We start from the raw sequence: 16,039 nt of genomic DNA, 5'->3' as shown, positions 1-16,039 counted from the left end.
AACATTAATGTCTGTATTTTTCTTTCTTGTAAATTTCTGCCCTGTTTCGTTTCGTGGTAGGTTCGTACTGACACCAAGTTTCGTCACCTGTCCACATTTTACTTTGCAATCAAGTAGCGGCAGGCGTCTACGCGTTGCTGTTTCTGTTAGGGAGGAAGATGGCCATGGCAAGAAAAGCATCTCCGAAGAAGAGAAATTTTTTAATATGGAGTGTAGATTTAAGTGTCAGGAAGACCTTTCTGAAATTATTTGTATGGAGTGTAGCCATGTATGGCTGTGAAACATGAACGATAAATAGTTTGGACAAGAAGAGAATAGGTGGTTCAAATGGCTCTGAGCTCTATGGGACTCAACATCTTAGGTCATAAGTCCCCTATAACTTAGAACTACTTAAACCTAACTAACCCAAGGACATCACACACACCCATGCCCAAGGCAGGATTCGAACCTGTGACCGTAGCAGTCCCGCGGTTCCGGACTGCAGCGCCAGAACCGCACGGCGACCGCGGTCGGCAAGAGAATAGAAGCTTTAGAAATGTGGTGCTACAAAGAATGCTGAAGATTACATGGGTAGATCACGTAACTAATGAGGAGGTACTGTACAGAATTGGGGAGGAGAGAAATTTGTGGCAGAACTTGACTAGAAGAAGGGATCGGTCAGTTAGACATGTTCTGAGGCATCAAGGGATCACCAAGTTAGTATTGGAGGGCAGCGTGGAGGGTAAAAATCGTGAAGGGAGACCAAGAGATGAATACACTAAGCACATTCAGAAGGATGTAGGTTTGCAGTAGTTACTTGGAGATGAAGAAGCGCCGGCCTCTGTGGCCGAGCGGTTCTAGGCGTTTCAGTCTGGAACCGCGCGAAAGCTACGGTCGCAGGTTCGAATCCTGCCTCGGCCATGGATGTGTGTGATGTCCTTAGGTTAGTTAGGCTTAAGTAGTTCTAAGTTCTAGGGGACTCATGACCTCAGATGTTAAGTCCCATAGTGCTCAGAGCCATTTGAACCATTTTTGATGAAGAAGCTTGCATACGATAGAGTAGCATGGAGAACTTCATCACACCAGTCTCTGGACTGAAGACCACAACAACAAAAACTTAAGCATGTAGTAGGACTTGTAAGTGTTGGTCATTAAAAATACAACTGAATGAAGGCAGCATGTAACAAATGCCAAACTGACATGACTACATGCTTAAATATGCATACGATTAAATTTCAGCACAACCGCACAACGCAGGCAAGAAGGAGTAAATCCAATACCTTCTGTATATAATGAGAGATCACGCAGCGAGTTGCAGATTCAGAAACCGCATTTGAATGTTCATTGTTTATGCAGCTCGTGTATGCTTTCGACAACGGCGGGATCGTGGCTTGTCGCGTGTGTAGTTTACTGTTCCATGATATGCACCGTCCGTCTAGAAAGTTACGAGATTGATTTTACTCCTGGAATATAGGCGACGACAGCGCGGTAACTCTGCTGGCAGCTTGAACCAGCAACTGTAACCATCATTCTGTATATTCGACTATCAGTTGTGAGCAGCCAGTGTTGAGAAGTGGACGTGCCGCCGCAATTCGTCATTGTTGTTGAATGATAGATCGCAAATCAAATGGAAAGAGAGCGTGAAATATGTCCCACACATATTTACGTCCGAACATAAAAAAACAGCGCTTGGGCACCTGTCACGACTTAATTGAAATTCAAACTGCGGGCAATTCTTTTGCGGAAAAAATCATCACAAGTGGTGAGACTTGGTGTTATCAATACGAACCTACCACAAAACGACATAATACAGAAATTCACTTGAAGGGTTAACGCTTTGACGACATAACAGACGACATTACCAGATATAGACTGGGACACTCAGATGTTTAGGACGGGTGGTAGGGACAGAGCATCGAGTGACATTATACTGAATGAACTATCCGAAAATTACCTCGAGCAATTAAACAGAGAACCGACTCGTGGATATAACATCTTGGACCTACTGATAACAAACAGACCCAAACTTTTCGACTCTGTATGTACAGAACAGGGAATCAGTGATCATAAGGCCGTTGCAGCATCCCTGAATATGGAAGTTAATAGGAATATAAAAAAAGGGAGGAATGTTTATCTGTTTAGCAAGAGTAATAGAAGGCAGATTTCAGACTACCTAACGAAAATTTCTGTTCCGACACTGACAATGTTGAGCGTTTATGGAAAAAGTTCAAGGCAATCGTAAAATGCGTTTTAGACAGGTACGTGCCGAGTAAAACTGTGAGGGACGGGAAAAATCCACCGTGGTACAACAAAAAAGTTAGGAAACTACTGCGAAAGCAAAGAGAGCTCCACTCCAAGTTTAAACGCAGCCAAAACCTCTCAGACAAATAGAAGCTAAAAGATGTCAAAGTTAGCGTAAGGAGGGCTATGCGCGAAGCGTTCAGTGAATTCGAAAGTAAAATTCTACGTACCGACTTGACAGAAAATGCTAGGAAGTTCTGGTCTTCGATTCTACACAGAGTATGCGAAAGAACTTGCCCCCCTTCTAACAGCCGTGTACCGCAAGTCTCTAGAGGAACGGAGGGTTCCAAACGATTGGAAAAGAGCACAGATAGTCCCAGTCTTCAAGAAGGGTCGTCGAGCAGATGCGCAAAACTATAGACCTATATCTCTGACGTCGATCTGTTGTAGAATTTTAGAACATGTTTTTTGCTCGAGTATCATGTCGTTTTTGGAAACCCAGAATCTACTATGTAGGAATCAACATGGATTCCGGAAACAGCGATCGTGTGAGACCCAACTCGTTTTATTTGTTCATGAGACCCAGAAAATATTAGATACAGGCTCCAAGGTAGATGCTATTTTTCTTGACTTCCGGAAGGCGTTCGATACAGTTCCGCACGGTCGCCTGATAAACAAAATAAGAGCCTACGGAATATCAGTGTGGCTGGATTGAAGAGTTTTTAGCAAACAGAACACAGCATGTTGTTATCAATGGAGAGACGTCAACAGACGTTAAAGTAACCTCTGGCGTGCCACAGGGGAGTGTTATGGGACCATTGCTTTTCACAATATATATAAATGACCTAGTAGATAGTGTCGGAAGTTCCATGCGGCTTTTCGCGGATGATGCTGTAGTATACAGAGAAGTTGCAGCATTAGAAAATTGTAGCGAAATGCAGGAAGATCTGCAGCGGATAGGCACTTGGTGCAGGGAGGGGCAACTGACCCTTAACATAGACAAATGTAATGTATTGCGAATACATAGAAAGAAGGATCCTTTATTCTATGATTATATGATAGCGGAACAAACACTGGTAGCAGTTACTTCTGTAAAATATCTGGGAGTATGCGTGCGGAACGATTTGAAGTGGAATGATCATATAAAATTAATTGTTGGTAAGGCGGGTACCAGGTTGAGATTCATTGGGAGAGTGCTTAGAAAATGTAGTCCATCAACAAAGGAGGTGGCTTACAAAACACTCGTTCGACCTATACTTGAGTATTGCTCATCAGTGTGGGATCCGTACCAGGTCGGGTTGACAGAGGAGATAGAGAAGATCCAAAGAAGAGCGGCGCGTTTCGTCACAGGGTTATTTGGTAATCGTGATAGCGTTACGGAGATGTTTAATAAACTCAAGTGGCAGACTCTGCAAGACAGGCGCTCTGCATCGCGGTGTAGCTTGCTCGCCAGGTTTCGAGAAGGTGCGTTTCTGGATGAGGTATCGAATATATTGCTTCCCCCTACGTATACCTCCCGAGGAGATCACGAATGTAAAATTAGAGAGATTAGAGCGCGCACGGAGGCTTTCAGACAGTCTTTCTTCCCGCGAACCATACGCGACTGGAACAGGAAAGGGAGGTAATGACAGTGGCACATAAAGTGCCGTCCGCCACACACCGTTGGGTGGCTTGCGGAGTATAAATGTAGATGTAGATGTAGAACAGATATTCAAGAAGCCAATGAGACGTAGATCTGAAATTCAAAAGAAGGAATTTTCTTTTGGTTTCAGATGGTAGTGTGAACGTTCCGTGTGTTGTACTCGAGTGCAGGGTGAGGAGCTACGCAGAGGTGAGACTGTGTGAAACACCAAAAGCATTAAAAGCAACAACTTAAATTTTTTCAAGTCTTGAATCTTTTCGGACTGGGTCCTGGCGCTGGTCAGGATCCCACGAGTAATATATTTAGATGCAATCTGTAGAAAATCTGGGCTTAATGACCGGTGGCATACAAAATCGGCGAGACTAGGACTTAAACGCCGCGACATAACAAATAAATAAATAAATTTGTCAATCATGAAATGAGTACATTATGTGATCAAAAGTATGCGGACACCCTCCAAAACATATTGTTTTCATATTAGGTGCATTGTAGAGCCACCTACTGCCAGGTACTCCATACCAGCGACATCAGTAGTCATTAGATATCGTGAGAGAGCAGAATGGGGCGATCCGCGGAACTCACGGACTTCGAACGTGGTAGGTGATTGGATGTCACTTGTGTCGTATGTCTGTACGCGAGATTTCCACGCTCCTAAACATCCCTAGGTCCACTGTTCCCGTTGTGATAGTGAAGTGGAAACGTGAAGGAACACATACAGCACAAAAGCGTACAGGCCGACCTCGTCTGTTGACTGACAGTTGAAAAGGGTCGTAATGTGTAATAGGCAGATATCTATCCAGACCATCACACAGGAATTCCAAACTGCATCAGAATCCACTGCAAGTACTATGACAGTTAGACGGGAAGTGAGAAAACTTGGATTTCATGGTCGAGCGGGTGCTCAGAAGCCACACACCACTCCGGTAAATGCCAAACGACGCCTCGCTTGGTGTAAGGAGTGTAAACATTGGACGGCTGAACAGTGCAAGAACGTTGTGCGGAGTGACGAATCACGGTACACAATGTGGCGATCAGATTGCAGGGTGTGGGTATGACGAATTCCCGGTGAGCGTCATCTGTTAGCGTGTGTAGTACGAACAGTAAAATTCGGAGGCGGTGGTGTTATGGTATGGTCATGGTTTTCATGCTGGGGGCTTGCACCTCTTGTTGTTTTGCGTGGCACTATCAGAGCACAGGCCTACATTGATGTTTTAAGCACCTTCTTGCTTCTCACTGTTGAAGAGCAATTAGGGGATGGCGATTGCATCTTTCAACACGATCGAGCACCTGTTCATAATGCACGGCCTGAGGCGGAGTGGTTGCATGACAATAACATCCCTGTAATGGACTGGCCTGTACAGAGTCCTGACCTGAATCCTATAGAACATCTTTGGCATGTTTTCAAAAAATAGTTCAAATGGCTCTGAGCACTATGGGACTTAACATCTGAGGTCATCAGTCCCCTAGAACTTACAACTACTTAAACCTAACTAACCTAAGGACATCACACACATCCATGCCCGAGGCAGGTTCAAATGGCTCTGAGCACTATGGGACTCAACATCTTAGGTCATAAGTCCCTTAGAACTTAGAAGTACTTAAACCTAACCAACCTAAGGACATCACACACACCCATGGCCGAGGCAAGATTCGAACCTGCGACCGTAGCAGCCTCGCGGTCCCGGACTGCAGCGCCAGAACCGCACGGCCACCGCGGCCGGCGCCCGAGGCAGGATTCGAGCCTGCGACCGTAGCGGTCGCGCGGTTCCAGACTGAAGCGCCTAGAACCTCTTGGCCACAACGGCCGGCTTGGCATGTTTTGGAACGCCGACATCGCGCCAGGCCTCACCGACCTACATCGATACCTCTCCCCGGTGCAGCACTCCGTGAAGGATACTCTATCCGAACATTACAGATTTGTTCTTCCTACTCATCCGCATTAACTTACATTTTTCCACATTTAGGGCTAGATGCCATTCATCACACCAACTGGTAATTTTGTCTAAGTCGTTTTATATTTTCCTACAGTCACTTAGCTTCGACACCTTACCCTACACAACGGCATCATCACCAGACAACCGTAGATTGCTGCCCAACCTGTCCACCAAGTTATTTATGTATATGGAGAACAGCAGTGATCCTATCATACTTCCCTGGGGCACTGCTGACAACATCCTTGTGTCTGATGAACATTCGCCGTCGAGAACAATATACTGGGTTCTATTATTTAAGTAGTCTTCCAGTCACTCGCGTATCTCTGAACTTATTCCATATGCTCATGCCTTAGTTAACAGCCTGCAATGGGGCACAGTGTCAAATGCTTTCCAGAAATCTAGAAATATGGGATCTGCCTGTTGCCCTTCATCCATAGTTCTCAGTATACCGTGTGAGAAAATGGCACGCTGAGTTTCGCACGACCGATGCTTTATAATACTATGCTGATTCGTGGACATACGCTTCTCAGTCACAAGAAAGTGTATTATGTTCGAACAGAGATTATGTTGAAGGATTCTGCAGCAAACACAGTTAAGGGTATGGGTCTGTAATTTTACGGGTCCGTTCTTTCACCCTTCTTATATACTGGAGTCACCTGTGCCTTTTTCGAGTCGCTTAGTACTTTGTGGTGGGCGAGAGATTCACGATAAATGCGAGCTAGATAAGGAGCCAATGCCGTAGAGTACTCTTTGTAAAATCGAACTGTGATTTATTTGCTTCCAAATCTTTCAGTTGTTTCCCTAAGCCAGGTATGCTTATTACTACGTCGTCCATGCGCGAGTCGGTCCGATGGTAAAATGACTGTATGTTTGTACAGTTCTCCTGTGTAAACGATTTCTTGAATGTAAAATTTAAAACTTGGGCTTGCGTTTTTCTATCTTTAACTGCCACACCAGACTGGTCAACAAGTGACTGAATGTTAACCTTAGACCTGCTTAGTGGTTTTACATACGACCAGAATTTTCTCGGGTCCTCTGACAGATCTGTTGCTAAGGTGTGACGACGGTAGTTGTATGCTTCGTGCATAGATCTTTTCACAGACACACGAATCTCTACCCGCCTTCGCTTGTCGTTATTTATGCGTTCCCTTTTGAACCGAGACTGAAACAGCCTCTGCTTCCTCACCAACAGCCGAATTTCGTTAATAAACCATGGTGGGTCTTTTCCAACCTTAATCCACTTACTAGGCACATAACTCTCCAGATCACGATTTACGATCTACTTAAACTTTGCCCATAATTTCTCTACATCCATCTTATTGGAACTAAGTGATGTCAGTTCACTGTCTAAGTAACATGCTAATCTCCTCTGTCAAGCAGAACCACTCTCCTAACCTTCTTGAGTGATTTATTAACTTTCATAATCGTAGTCGCTATAATGCATCATGATCGCTAATCCTCGTTTCTATATTGCCATTATCGATAAGGTGCGGCCCATTTGTATCTACAAGGTCTGAGTTATTTCCAGTTCGTATGGGCTGTGGAGCTAGCTGCCCAAGACAGTTTTCAGAAAACGGTTTCAAAAGTATTTCGCATGACTATCTGTACTCCCTGCAATTAATCCATGGACATCCAGGTCTATACTCGGCAGGTGAAAATCTCCTGCAACTACTACTGCGTGATCTGGGTAATTATACACTATTGACCATAGACTTACTGTGAATGACTCTTGGAACTGTCATAGCACAATCGAGTGGCCAGTAAAAGCATCCAGCAATGAACATGGTTACGCCTACACCTGTTAAACATGGCCCGATGACGTCACTGTCACTCTCATCTTCGACCTCAGTAGAAGTAGTGGGACTACGTATGTGCCACCCCACTTTCCACTGTTGCCAAATTTATTCAAGATGTCGGCGATTACGTCACCCAAGATGGCGGGGTGTAGACTTGGCAACAGCGCATGACTTCATCCAAGATGGCGGCTTTTGGCGGGAAGATAGGTCAATTGGGCTACATCCACTAACCTAACCCTCCAGAAAAAATGGCGGGAATTTTGAATTTTGGCGGGAAAATAGGTCAATTGTGCCGTGTCCACTAACCTAACCCCCCAGAAAAAATGGCGGGAATTTTGAATTTTGGCGGAAAAATAGGTCAATTGCGCTATGTCCACTAACCTGAGCTTCCAGAAAAAATGGCTCAAAATTAGAATTCCAACAAGATAATCCCTGAAAAACCTTACTTTTCTTTATTATTATTCATTATCATTTATTATTATTATTATTATTATTTATTGTGTGGCCTACCTCCACTAGAAAATTCGCGCCAAATCCAAATTGCAGCATGATAATGTCTGCAAAACCGCACTTCTCTTTATTATTATTATTGATTATCATTCATCATTTATTATTATGTATTATTATTATTGGTCTACCTCCACTAGAAAATTGCGTCGAACTCAAATACGATAATGTCTCGAAAACTGTAGTTCTATTTTTTATTATTTATAATCATTTATTATTATTATTTATTCAAGATGTCTGATTTTCGCGGTGAGAAATCCATTTGCTTTACTTCCATAACAAAAATCTATCACAAGCTCAAATCCCAACACCATAATCGTTCACATGTACGAACTTTCGTGGTCACTTATCTTTTTTCACTGGTAACTTATCAAAATCGCGTCAAATAATAAAGTGCACGTATAGTAACCTAAGTCACGTCCTTCGATTTTGCAGGAGGGGAAGGGACTGCAGCCTTTATTTCAAGCAGTACGGTCATCACTTGTTCTCCAACACAATCAGTACAAATCTTCGAGATCGCAGCAACGCCCAGTACGGTCGCCACAACGTCTGCGCTCCAACTGAATTAGTTCAAATTGTTGCCATCCCCTGGCCCCACCGGCCAGCGCACTGACCACTACCGACGGATGTCATGTGATGCGGCTGTTCGTGCGCTGGGGGCTGGCCCGCGCTAGCCACTGGACCAGCGATCGCTCCCACATCGTAAGCATGTTTTCGCTGGACACGCTGGAACTTGCTGGGGTTGATGTCACAACGGTCCCTTGTCCGTTCGCCATGTGTATTCGTCGCCTCCGCACGTTTCCCGCCAAAATTGTTTGCCTGGGAGCGGTATCATACAACGGTCGGGCGTTCGGCTCAGCACGTGGCTCGACAAAGAACGCCCTGCCGCACTTTTGGCGCGAAAGTTGTTTTCCTGGACACCTTCAAACCTGTCCATGCTGACCGTTCACTACCCACCAGGTGTCTTTGTGTGACCGTGAACGCCGTGCTACACTTTTGGCGCCAAAGTTTGCTCGATAGTGGAACCCTCCATGATTGTACAACAGTACGTTTGGTCGCCACGAGACCCTCGCTAAGTTAATTGACTCTCTCTCACGCACGCGTTATAACCGGACACGCGCCGCGCCGCCGCTCCACTCACGTCCGACCACTTACGTCACACACCCTCGATCGCCCCCTCCATACACGCGACGGACATAGTCTTCTGTAAATATGCTAACACCCACATCGTGCATCTAACCTATCAATTGCCTAAGTACTTAATTCCATTTCAATTTTAATCATATTAAATAGTTCAGTTTACAATTTCATATACATTTGCAAAGGTGTTCAGCTACCTACTTTCGACTACTTTTAGAGGACCAGACCGCCACCTCTTCCTAGGAACCCTCACCGACTTTGAATTCTGTCAGTGAGGAAATGTCACTTTCGCTTTCGCTACCAACCGAAGAAAATTGCGCCTAAAGGGCACTTGTACTAACCTCGTCCACCTGACCACCACTTCCTCCTAGGATCAGGCGCCAAGTGTGAAATCTCCCAGTAAACAAACCTCACTTGCGTCTTCGCTACCATCGTAAGAAAACTGCTGAAAACGAAGCATACCACCACCACCACTTCCTAGGGGGTGGGTGGTAAAAGGTCTCAGCCCGCACTAGGCTGACGGAAGGAGTGTACTTTATTTATCTGAGGGCAATTTATTTAGGGATGGAGTATATGTATCACAGAACACACGCTCTGACATGCCCCCCACAGCATACAGACCTGCAAACTCATGTATAACTACATAACTCATGTATAAGGCTTACTAATTGTAAACCGTCAAAAAAGTCACTGCACAGCCTACCGACATGTGAAGCACACCTAAATAATTCAAAACATTCACGCCCATAGAACTGAACAACTCTTAATTTCTCTAAATAATAATCCATCTAAAATATCCTGCTCTCTAATCGTCAACTTTTCAAAATCATACACCTGTCTTTATTTAAACAACTAGAGATAGACAGCACCACCACCCTCTGTATTCGCCACTCAGTCCACGGTCCAGCTGACTTCGTACACAGGACACCCCCCCTCCCTCCCCCCCCCCCCCCCCACTGACATCAGAGTATGTGAATAATTTCACATATCTCTTTGAAACCTTTGCATGTCATAGGTTTCGATATGTAAGTCTGACCTAAGGCAGGTTCTGAACTCCAGTAGTGCACTACACTTGGCAACACAACGACACCCATGAAGATATTCATTCCAATCCAGGCCTGTAACTCCTCTACAGATAAATTTGTCCAGTTATTTGTTAAATCACTTACAGTCCGACCAGATTGCCGTTTTTGCGCAAAAACCACTCAGACTGTGCTGTGCAACTCGGCGAACTAAGAAAGGACTGCACTCTATTTATTTCGAGCCCTTTTATTTAGGCATGGAGTATATTTGTCACAAAACACCCGCACTGATCTTACTGTGGTCATGTGACACAGCTCACAAAGACGTAAAGAACTCCTAGTTTCACCACACAATAGCAAACTGCTCTTAAATAATGCAGTACACAATATCTACAGACGAGCTCTGTACTCTTAAACTCTCCTGCTCGCAAAATAGTGCAACAGACGTGCCCAAACACCCTCACCCAGTACCCCGCCCCCAGCTGCCAAACCGACCAAAAGTCTCTGCTCGGCCTCCCCCAAATATGACCTCCTCACAGTCGCATTCGCGCCTAACACCGGAGAATTTCATATCATCTATGTGCCTTAGATTATGCTCCAAGGCAGGCCGCGTGCGCGTGCGGGGAGGGGGGGGGGGGGGGTTCCAGAGCCTCCATCCAAGTTCAGCTTCCGCGCGCTCGTGACAACCGATCAGAAAGGGCACTCTCCTCTCACACATGTGAAAGGTGCATTGTTCTTCTCATGTATACCGCCGGTGTCTCAGGTCTGGACCTGCCTTCACGTCTATTGTCAGAATAGCCCATTGCTCGTTGACATCCACGATTAACGCCGCCGCGAAAACACTTACTACTCGCCTGCAGCCGAGATGGTGACGGAAAACCAATCACTCTGATCAGCGCTTCGATGTCATCGTTTTCCTACAGTCCTCTTGTTTCCGCATACTTGACTCAATGTACAAATTGCTCCCTGCGAACCAGAAGATAAGCAAGCACGTCCTCATTTTCACCGCACTTCGGTCTATATTAGGTTAGTTTATACGTATGAGCTAATCAGTTTTCGCATTTCTTTCGATTTCATGTCAGATCCATCCATGCGACCGCGACATAACCTGTCGTCCTGTATTCTAAAATTGCCTGTAAATGTAACCCAGGCGTATCCAACCACTTCCACATTAGGAGAGCGCTGATGGGCCAGCTGTGTTGCGAGAGTTGGCCGTTCACAGGTGAGCTGTGTCACGTTGCTGAATAACCGCTCCAATCCTAGATGACAAAGACTTTCTGAACTTTTATGCCGCTTTTCCGACCTATGTATACCTTAGTCAAGAAAAGCTGTTTCTATTTGTGGTCTTCTGTTGCTCACTATGTGATAGTGCTAATGCAGTCATAGCGAAGATATTGTGACTCTTTCCTTAGAAACTTAGCCGCGGATAAGACACAAACCACCTTGATATACAAGATCTTCCATTATTTCGCGGAAACTTTTGACAAGACAGGAAATGATAGACTTCAGTTTATGATACGGTTAGCATTGTCTGACTGACAGTAGCTTCAAGGATGCGGCAATCCGATTCACTCTTAGGCAAAAATTGTTAACCAAAATCCAAAATTCTGACTGAATATTTTTTATCGCAGACTTGCTGGGTTGAGAGAGAGAGGGGGGGGGGGGGGGGGGGGGAATAGAAACCGTATCTCACCCTCCAGGACTGATACGCCAGAGAAAACGTTTTGTCGTTAAAATATTCATTGCATCGTTTTGAGTTTACTGTAGCTATGGAAATGTAGTGTGATTCTCTGACTTTGCTGTTCCAAAGGTATTCCATAGATCGTGTATTGCGGCCGACGTGTTATTAATAAATTTTGACACAAACAAATTTTATAGTTGATTGTAGATTTTACTTGTATCTGCGTAAAAATGAGTAGATAACAATCTATTACTTGGACTATTTACTTCGATCTTTGGTTAAAAATTATTTTAATCGGGACTCCTTAGTTTTTGTAAATTGAGTTCTCCAGGGATTTTAAACAACATTCTACCTTTTTCTGATAAATTTGTAAAGTTTTGGATACATCTATCAGTAGTCGTACAAAATAAAAAGAAATTGTGAATTAAATTTGATATATTTTTCATATTTGATCACAAACAATATGCAGATGGAACCGCTTATACCGGCGTCAAATAGACTGATGATTTACTGTCGTTGTAGCCGATGCCGATACTCACGCAAACCGAATTTTGCTTTGTTTTTTGATAAAAATTTCGTATCTAAGTTTCAGGCTGACATACAGTTAAAACTTAAAAAAGACCAGAATACGATACACCTGCAGTATTTGGAATACAGTATTTGTGGAAAGAGACGGAAGAGGAATTTTTCTTACATTTATACAGTACGTATAGCAATAACATGATAGCAAAATGTAAAAATCTTTAATAAATGATGAAAGAAATTGCAATACTGTAAACTGTTCAATAACGTCGAAAACGGTCTTCGACAATGAATGAGATAGAATGTTGAGTATGTTTAAAACTTACTGTAAATGCTGTATAGTAAAATAGTAATGAATGACACAACTTAGTTCCTTATTATTTTATTTTACAACGTATGTATTTACAGTTCACATTAAACAAAGTTTCTTCAGATACGCATGCATGTCTACTGGAACAGACACTGCTGACGATCCACAGCTGCTCTTCAAATGCTACGATATTTTTCTTCCATATCTGTGTGCTCAGATGACCTCGCCCGCTTGATTGTGTTCGAAAAGAGACTGTATTTTCTCTGTGTTCTTCCAAACTGTAGAAATCGTTGACTGTGAGACACCCAGTCTCTTAACAATGCTGACGTTTGCTCCCCCATTTGATTGCCGTTTATGTACACCTTTTTCAATATTAAATACTTTCCCTTTTTGTGACATCTTTATATTAATTGCTTAAAATCTTTAAAGCATTGACTAACACATGTACTGGTTTGAAACCAGCAGTTTACAGGAAACAAGAGTTTGAAAATAAGCGTTACATTGTTAGTAACGCCGAAATACGCAACAAACACAAACGAACACTGATTGTTATAGACGATATAATTTCCGAAAATGTGACAAAAAGTACATCACTTTATACGATAAGTCGCAATAAGCGATGTCATAATAAACGGTTAATTGAAGAGGGTTTATAAGGGACCGTTAGATTTGCGCTGCCAAAAGCGATGTCGCTATAGACTATAAAAACTTCCTGTCAGAATCAAATGTTACACTTTCAAAAGGAAAATAGCTTGGCAGATAAAATTTTACAGTTCGGCATAAGGACGTAGACTAATTCATTTACAATCTCTCAACATCTGATGCATTTAGAATAACACATTTCTTTTTTTAATAATGTGCAGTAGCTAAATATCAGCGACGCAGACGAACCCACAGGTAGCTTCTCATGTCTGCTGGCCGTCGTCTGGCAGATTTTCCACACCGGTGCTAGTGAGACCTGATGCAAAGGAATGATTTGACGTTCACAGGTCGTGGCCGTGCGGTAGCGTTCTCGCTTCCCACGTCCGGGTTCCCGGGTTCGATTCCCGGCGGGGTCAGGGATTTTCTCTGCATCGTGATGACTGGGTGTTGTGTGCTGTCCTTAGGTGAGTTAGGTTGAAGTAGTTCCAAGTTCTAGGGGACTGATGACCATAGATGTCAAGTCCCATAATGCTCAGAGCCATTTGAACCATTTTAGTTATTTGACGTTGAACTCAACTGGTCTCGCGTGGTAACATAAAACAGACAAAATAGACACAATTGTGTAGTTTGATTTCCTGCTTTGAGTCTAATAAATTTAGAACTTGTATTACTTACAAATGACACAAACTCACCTAACGTCACTCACTTCTCCAGGAATGTAGTGCATCGACAAATTTTGCACACCATTCATTCCAGTGACGCCAAGGCGCCCATTTAACGGCTGATCGTAACGGCTCCAGCAATAGATCTTGGGCAGTACGTGAGTCCACAGATACAACCAGCAATATACAGGTAGTTGAGGGAGGAAAGTCATAAGGGGAAAAGTGCCAGAAAAGTACAGGTAGTTGAGGGAGGGAAGTCATAAGGGGAAAGGTGCCCCCACTGCAGAAGAAAATGTCAGGAAGACTGACTGTCCCACTTACGTAGAAACGACAGAAAGATACAGCACTCCACTGTTTTTACACGCTCGCATAGCATTACTCCGCAGAGCTGTGTTCACTGCCTTAGGGCTAAGTGATGAGTGCACACTTCTCATTTTTACCGTATAAATTATGAAGTTTTCGAAGTTTTGAAAGTATATTGCTGTTGCAGTTCTTAAAACAGTTCTATGACATAGATAATTCTCCGATGTATGGACAAATATTTTTCAGATGATTTAATATGAATGGCTATATCTTGTCATGATGCAAACAAATTACTTAAAAATATTCTAGTGCAATAATAATATTAACAATAATAATAATAAATTAATTTCAAGATCTGTGAGTACAATCAACTTTTAACTTTTATGAAAGTTAAAAGTTAATTTAGGAGGGATGGGAGGTGGGAGGTAGGCAGGTGACATAACAAACTGTTAACTCCTTACCCTCGCCCCTCCCTCCTCCCCCTGCCCCCAGAACCTTAGATTCGCGCCTGGCTACTAGACGTAACTTGTGAGGCCAGGTGATCAAATCGAGGCCAGGCCGCGCACGCGGTGTTTCGCAGATCGAAACGCAGGTAATTTATGTCACGGTGAACGATTTAGCGGGTGGAAGCCTCGGAGGAAGGCCACGGACGGACTGGGGCATAGCAGAGCGACGGTGGAAATGTCGACAACTAGCGATGCCCTTGATAGGACACCGCGTCTAAGCTTTTGCTGTCAGAGATTGACCAGTTTTCATGATCGACCTGCTTTGAGGCACCACACACTATTTGTTCAATGCGCTGTACACCGTTAATTCGTTTTACTGTTATGATTTCGTGTTGCTTGTCATGAATATATATAATATTAATCGCATATGACGTCTTGCGCAGGACTGTTCAAGGAACTGGGTGTACTAAGTACTTCTTCCCAATATCCGTCCGAAGAGGCCCTGGAAGGCCCAACGGTATCGACCGGTCTCCGTGTCATCCTCAGCCCACAGGCGCCATTGGATGCGGATATGGAGGGGCATGTGGTCAGCACACCGCTCTCCCGGCCGTATAACAGTTTACGAGATCGGAGCCGCTGCTTCTCAATCAAGTAGCTCCTCAGTTTGCCTCACAAGGGCTGAGTGCGCCCCTCGTGCCAACAGCGCTAGGCAAACCGTATGGTCACCCACCCAAGTGCTAGCCCAGCCCGACAGCGCTTAACTTCGGTGATCTGACAGGAACCGGTGTTACAACTGCGGCAAGGCCGTTGGCGCTTCCCAATATCTTTGCTCTTTAATGAAATTTGTCATAATTGATATAACTATCTCTTTATCAAACCATCAGTGCTGGAAATAAAAAGAATCTTCACAAAGAATCATAGTCTCTTATTTTGGTACTATTCAGGAAACGTTTTTAGTAATTTGCCAGCAGCCACAAAAAAGGAACATAAATGATTAATTGTTGTGCAAGATCTTTCTATCCTAATGACGAATTTTTCAGTAGCACCGACTGATGTGTATACATTGGGGTGGCAAAAGTCATGGGTAGCGATATGCACATAGACAGAAGGCGGAAGTATCGAGTACAAAAGGTATAAAAGGGCGGTGCATTAGCAGAGCTGTCCTTTGTACTCAGGTGACTCACGTGAAAAGGTCTGCGACGTGGTTAATGG

At 43.9% G+C, this 16,039-nt stretch overlaps 1 pseudogene; it reads right to left on the bottom strand.

Annotated features, from left to right (window-relative positions):
* Window positions 1-15,521: 15,521 nt before the first annotated feature.
* Window positions 15,522-15,639, bottom strand: LOC126427235 (5S ribosomal RNA; annotated as a pseudogene).
* Window positions 15,640-16,039: the final 400 nt, after the last annotated feature.

The sequence above is a fragment of the Schistocerca serialis genome, chromosome 1 (genome assembly GCF_023864345.2).
Source record: "Schistocerca serialis cubense isolate TAMUIC-IGC-003099 chromosome 1, iqSchSeri2.2, whole genome shotgun sequence".
Classification (NCBI taxonomy): domain Eukaryota; kingdom Metazoa; phylum Arthropoda; class Insecta; order Orthoptera; family Acrididae; genus Schistocerca; species Schistocerca serialis.
Note: the sequence above shows the minus strand (reverse complement) of the source record. Positions and strands in the feature narration are given on the sequence as shown.